The following is a 7,597-nucleotide window of genomic DNA, read 5'->3' as shown; positions in this document are numbered from 1 at the left end:
TAAATTGGTATTTTTGTGAGCACATCGTCTAAATAAAGCTCATAAGTTTACACCACGCAAATCAACTCTATACCCGACACATTCACACACACACACACACACACACACACACACACACAAACGTTAAAACTGGAATATGTCCAATATTTCTTCTTGTAGCAGTCAGATGAAAGAGAGTTTTATTATGTCAGGGAATAATGCACAATTCAGCAATACCTTTGTTTGAAATTTTAATCCCAAACAGTAAAAATTCAGTGAAAATTGAAAGCTACAGTTGACTTGAAAGACAGCTTCAGGTTGTAGCATGTTAACAGCACTGCTGGCCAAAAGGCCCGTGGCAATGTCCTGGACAACACCATATCAGTCTGTCCTGTCACCCTGCTATTGTTCAGCACTGACACCAGCATCCTACTCAGACATAAGCAGGGTCAAAGTTCAGACCCCCAACAAACGCTAACAAATGGCATTTAAACGTGACCTTGGGCCCCGAGGCTAAAACAATGAGGTGAAACAACGTGGCCTCTGCCAGGTTCCTTGCACATGCTGTGCTTGAGTGCGACAATAATTCTGTATGAAAAGTTACCCTGTGAAATAATGACATGAAACCATCCATCAAAGGCTAACAAAGCTGAGGCCAAAGCACTGCAAGCAAGACGGTGAGAACAAACCTTTAAGTCGCTTATCAGCTGATGAAGAAAATTACACAGCTGCAACCCTGAAACATTTAATTAGCAGTTTATGTACTATCATACTATATCACATCTCTGCCACCACTTCTCTACAATTGCCCTAAACACCTGGAGCAGTTTGTAGTAGGTTTGATACTGAACACTTTCAGGCCTTTTGTTTCTCTGGCGGCTGGGTTCTGCCTCATTTTTAAGTCTCACTTAAAGTTGATTCTTGTCTCGTATATCCTCATTTCAGAATACACGAGAAGTCATAACTGCTACAACAAATGAAGGGGCACAACAAATTAAATTCCAACAATGTGACAGATTTGGCACATTTTCAGAAAGGAAGATCCCTTCTTTACAGCACAGCTTTTGCCAGCGATCACAATCAAAGTGTGTCTCTTTGTGTTCCAGCGTTTTCTTTGTGTGAGTGTGTATGAGAGTGTGTGGTTGGTAAATTTGTGTTGCCGGGTCACCTTGAGCGTTTTGGTGCACATGGCATGAGGGTCCCGTCGCTGTCTCTGGCGCGCTTCGCTGAGTACTTCCTCAAGCGCGACACTCCCACTCCAGCAGGGATTTCCACACACCAACGGTTGAATCTTCCTCTGGGCCTCCATTGCTAACCATTAGCGGCGGATTAGGAGAGCGGGTAAACGGAAGAGGAAGGGCTCCAGGGGCTAGCTATCAGGTGGCTTTCATAACTGACATCCTCAAATGACCATCCAGGGTTACAAACCGGCTCAGCTCTCAGTTTAAACTTGCTTATCAAACTGTATTAAGATGTACAAATCTAGGCTAAAAGAACAGAAGACAACAGAAAGCAGAAGGTGGTCATCTTTGTTATTTTCTTTAAAAAGTTGTCAAAGCCTTGAACTCCTCAGTTAAAGAATGAACAGCTTTACTTTGACAGGAAGCAGCTGTCTTCCCGCTCTGTATTAACTCCTATCCTAGCACTGACAGTGCCAATACATTAGCAGAGCATAAAGGCAAAGTGGGTGGCTGAATTGATGGTCACGGCATCGCCCCATTTAACAAGTTAAGACTCTTCACTGGCTTACTGGCAATTGCACTGGCACCTAACAGCCCTGGCTTCCTCCTAATAAAAACGTGGGACAGTGCCATGAGATTCCATCACAAGCAGCTGGTAAACAAGCCAATATCAGGAGATTAATTCAAAGCTTTATGAAAGAACTCATTTGGGATAAGAAATAATGATAAAGTCTGTCTTGAAACTATTTGAGGAGCTGCCAAAAAAGTGAGCACAATAAAAAAAGTAGGTGCACGATAGTCCCAGTGAAACGGGAAACCAACTTTAGCTTTTAAAATACATATTTCTGTGTTTAACTGCATTATTGTTAGATCTGGAGGAGGAAGATGGGAGACATTCTTTAGAGATTAACAGTTTTTTGGCAACTGTTTTCTAAACACACATCTCTGACTAATGATATTGCTTTGCTAGCTACTACAACCTTCAAGCTGGTTATATATGGCAGGTGGAGTGAAGTTAGCTAGTCACCCCAAGTCGCTAAGGACCTGCCAAAAAAGTAAGCACAACGAAGAAGTACAATGATAGTCTTAAAGTCTTAGAAATGTAAATAACGTTTTTCGGCAAAGTATATCCAAACGCATACCTCGGACTACTGACATTGCTCTGCTAGCTAGTATGACCCACAAGCTAACAGTCATTGTGGTTATATGATAGTGGAGTTAGCTAGTCGTCCTAAGTCACTAGTTTTTTAAGCTGCCAAAAAAGTAAGTACAATGAATTAGTACAATGATGAAACAGCAGTTCAAGCAACTTTAGATTTAAATTTAGCACATATGTCTATGTTAAACCTCATTGTTAGCTACTGCTGCCCACAAGCTAACGGGAAATGTGGGTTCATATGATAGTGGGTGTTGGCAAGTCACCCCAAATCACGTTTTTGTGATTTTAAAACATATTTAACATACATTTGGATATATCATTCATTTGTAGCAGTGTTTTTGGTCACATGGTAAACTTATTCACTCTCCTTTTTGCTCTGTTTTTGGTCTTCACCAACTCCTGAGGTAAACATCTGGTTCTGCAGCCGCTTCACTATGTTTGCCCGCTAGTTGCTAGCGTTTGGTGCTGGGAATGTAGCATTAAGTGGGTTTTTAGAGCATTTTTACTAAAATCAGCACCCGGCTGCATCTAGAAATGATGTTGATGAGAGCAGTGAGACAACAATGGCTTAAAAGATGCTACATAGCTCAGAAGAACTAGAGAGAAAGACTGTCAGGTGATAATTCTCTGTGAGTACATCAATATGAGCGACAGCTCTTACATTACCGATACTCAACTGATGATGAACCATTGATAGTATAAAAATATTGTTTAAAGCAGCTTTAATAACTGTAAAATATATTCCCCCCTGCCTCAAGAATTGGGTCAAACACATACACGTACAGTAGACTGTAGTATTTGGCTTTGCAGTAGACCTACCATTAAAAAGATCTTAAGATAATAAATGTATACATGGGTTTCAGAGCATAGTGCTGGAACCTGCAAACCTGATAAAAAATCCAGGTAGATCTTAAGCAGAGGCTAACATTGTGGCCCGCAGGCCTCGCAGCTAGGGGCCACTGAGGTGTAACCAAGCGAATCTGAACGTTGAGCCTCTATTTGTCAAGGAGACAAAGGTCTGGTTTTCACACTGAGGTCACAGTTGCATGGAGAAGAAAGCAGGACCCCGCCAGGTAAATAGGATGTCATTGTCCTGCAACAAAAGCATAGTCTTAACCCTGTGACCTCATCAGCTTTGGGGAATGCTCCTCTATTCTCAGTCAGTCATCAGAAGAGGGAGCCTGGCTCTTTTCAAGACACTGCCCAGACACCACAGGTATTAGTTCCCTCAGGGCCTGCTGCTGCACTTGCAGAACAGGATACAAGCACTGCAACTTGTGGCAACATTGGCGTCTACTTTAATGGCCTTTAACAGCTTCATAAAGGAAGCAGTTATGATACAAAGAAATACATATCCCTTTGTGCAATTGCATGTGAAGGGTAATCAAATAATCTAATTCATGATGTTGTTCTAAAACAGGCCATAAATCATGTTTACCTGTGAAACTGGGATGCCATTTCACCTTACTATTTGATTAGAATGAAGACACATTTTGAAGGTTGCACGCAAAAATGGCACTGAGAAATGTTCAGCTCCACATCTGCTTTCCTGCTCCTATTCTGCCCCACATTTCCTTCAAAACCCATCAAAACGACTTTCAGAAAAATGCAGTATCACTTGTTCTGTGATCACGCTAATCTGAATGCTTTAGCAGATTGAGAGCTTCGAGTGCTGAAAGCAAAGGCAACTCAATCTTAGAATTTAAAAGGCTTTTTTTGCCTCATACAGCCTGCAGCCAAATGGCACTTGTGTTCTGACACGGCACATAAACACACACAAAAGAAGTTATTAGCGTAGATGCAAATCAAATTACTAGCAGTGTAAACTGCTATTCCTCCCTGCACTTGGGCCTGTAATTACTCTGGTTTATAGGACTATAATGAATGCTAATGACACACTACTGCAAGGCCATCAGCCTAACACTTGGGTGATTTTCACTTAAGTTATGAAAGCCCCTTTTGGTTCTGTGGAGTTTTCCCCTCATTCCATACTCTGTGCAAGATTAAAGTGAACAAGAATTTTAGTGGGGAACACTTTGCCTGGAATACGTTTCAAGAGCAAATCATTTAAAAATTAAAGGCCATAATTGGATGCATTCAACCATATCATATATAAAGCATATTTTTGCATTTCAAAAGGGATTACAAATTCTACTACACAATGAGTCCTTGTGGAAATGACAACAGTTGCACACGCCTCAGAACAAGAATCTGTCAATGTTCCTCACTGACTGTCAATTCATTGAGCCAATATCCATTTTGCTGCTGGGAAATCAATATACAAACAAATTACAAAACTCTGAACTGTAGATTAGCCTTGAAACTTCTGAGTGCTGACCAAACAAGATATTCAGGATGTGTGGGTCTGACACATAATAAGCAGCTGGCACAAACAAAATATATTTGAAAATTGGGAGAAATACTGAACATTTCAGCAACAACATTAAGAATGTATGTAGAAGTGTATATAAAGCCAATAATGGGCCACAACTAGGCAGTTTATTATTTTATTTGAAAATAAATGAAGGAAGTCAATAAATGAACACTGTGGAGTTCAAATTTCCCTTTGACCTGAGTACTTTAAGGACGTCACGTTCATGTTGGCTTAAACTTGAGTCTCAAAGTTGGCAAAACTATCTCACTTCAAGGTCAGTTTGGTAGTTGTTCTTAAGATTTGTATCACATGATTTTCATTATCAAAACTGATCAGGCTTTATGCGAATTGATTCATTGATTCATGTTCTAATCACTTAATCCCTATCAGAGTTATAACAATGAGTACAGGATCAGGGTTGGCAGCCCTGAGTGACTCTGGGTCTAATACTGCTGGCTCTGCTGTTCCACCTGTTACCCATCCTTCCTTAAGGTCATAAGACTATTTCTCATGTCCTATGGTTTTCCTTTGTTTTGAAATAGAAATATTTCATTCTCAAAACATTTCTTTTTTAGTATTTTAGAATACCATACAAAACAATGCAGGACACAGGATACAGTTATAATAATGAAATCTAAAACCAAGACTTGCATTTGCAACTTCAAATCCCACAGTACACACATAAATATTTTCATTGTTTGTCAGAGTTTTGAAACATACTGTTCAGGAGGGCATTGTGTGTGGTAGGTCAGTGCAAAGAAACAAAGAAATGCCTACTTCTGACCCCAAACTCTAAACTGCAAACGTCTACAGTTGCAACCAGTTCCAGCCAAGACTGACTTTTTCTTCTCAGGATTCTTTACAAACATTTTAGAGGTACAATTCACAGAAGTTCACAAGTAAAAGCCAAAGATTGGAACACACCTTTAAAAGAACATAATTTGTGCTGCTGGGAAGTCATCATACAAACAAATTACAGTACTCTTAACTACACAATATACATTGGCCTTGAAACTTCTGCCTGTTACCTAAAAGAATACGGTCAGGCTGTCTGACACATAATAAGCAACAATACAGTATTGAAAACATTGGGACATTTCAACAACAGTGAAAAATAAATCACTTAGAAATAGCTAACAAAAAATAAATACAATTCCATATGTTGTTAAACAGACATTGTGTGTAAAGCCAACAGAGGGCCACAAAAAGAGGGATTCCAGTTAGAAGTTCGGTATCCTTCATTTTCAGTGGTGGAAAGGAACTAAGTACTTGTACTTCGGTACAATCTTGAGGTACTTGAATTTTGCTTGATTATTTCTGGTTTCTGCGGCTTTATACATCTACTCCTCTACATTTCAGAGGGAAATATTGTACTTTTTATTGCACTACATTTATTTGACAGCTTTGATCACTAGCTACTTTAGAGATTGATATTTAACATAAAACAACATGTCATTAAAGATTAAACCAGTGTTTGACCAAAGAGATCAAAGTATCCAATATTTCACAGGCAAGAAAAGATTATGGAAACTCCAAAATGTATATACAGATTTGTGTATCAGAACTTTTTTTTGCCTCCTTTGCTCATTAATCATCTCATGACCCCTCAGATTTATCTTGTGACCTTTTGGAGGGTGCTTAGTTTGACAGTTTAAAGCATACCCTGCTTTACTGTCTATTTTACTGTTAAGTGAACCATAATTTACTAAATGAACATCATGCTGTATGGAAGAAGACTTAAACTAGAGATTGAGATCATAAAATCATTAAGAAACTGTTTACTGGGCTAATAAATCAAGTCAGAAGCAGGCTCATTTCTCGATTAGACTCCATACTATCAGATTTTTTGGCCATTGCATAGAATGCAGGTTTAAGACATTTCCACTTTCTTTCATTTCACAGACCCGGAAGCTCTGTCCCTTATATATACTGTCATTGTGCAACTGTATTAAATTATATGCAACAATTATACTGTTCTTTATTTAAAAACCTAAATCCAACATCTAAGAAGGTTAACACCATAAAATACATACATATCCCAGGATCTAAAAGCAGACCATGTTCTTATTCAGCGTGTCTTTATGCCTAAACAGCACATTAGTTTATCTTGTCTTCACCTTGGAATATGCTTATTGAATGATATTATAGATTTACTGGTATATCAGCCACAACCTCCCACATACAGAAGAGCGAGTTTGAGCTTCCCATTGGCTGCCTGAATAAGGAATTTCTAGTGACCTGAGCTAAAGGTCACCAGTGCAGAAGAAATGCTGCAGTAGAGGGAATCCAGGACAGCTAAAGTCTGTATGGATGACCAAGAGATAAGGCCTGGGAGGGAGTGGAGAGGACACGGTGCAAGTTAGCATTCTGCATCATTCTGTGCTCATGGCACAAGCATCTGGACAGGAAAGAACTGGGAGCTTTCCAGTAACTTACTATGATGTTACAAAGGGGGATAAGGACAGTAGTCAGGGAAAAGGTCTGGACAGAGGGGCCAACACTGGGCCAGGTATAAGAAATCTGTAGCACATTTTTAGCTGTTTAACAAAAAGCTTTGGAAAAGACACCTTAATAATGGGCTACACATGCAAAATCATTCAACTAAATTGCAATTGAGTTTAAAGTAATACATTTATCTATATCAATGTTTTACATAAGACATGTCTAATATTTTATTGTCATTACATAAAAAGTTCAACATTTTGGAAAATATGCTTATTAGCTTTCTTGCTGAGGTAAATTAGAAGATTGATACCTCTCTCCATGTCTGTAAGTTACGTTAAGTTAGGGTTCTTTGGTTGTCCAACATTACTGACAACTGAGTGTGGACCAAGGTTATTATAGTTAACTAAAACTAAATTAAAAACTAAAACTAGGTGTGAAAAAACATTTTAGTTAACTGAA

Source organism: Morone saxatilis, unplaced genomic scaffold (genome assembly GCF_004916995.1).
Source record: "Morone saxatilis isolate NCDOM2014 unplaced genomic scaffold, NCSU_SB_2.0 Contig12, whole genome shotgun sequence".
Classification (NCBI taxonomy): Eukaryota; Metazoa; Chordata; class Actinopteri; family Moronidae; genus Morone; species Morone saxatilis.
The sequence above is the reverse complement of the archived record's forward strand: the minus strand, read 5'-3'. Positions refer to the sequence as shown.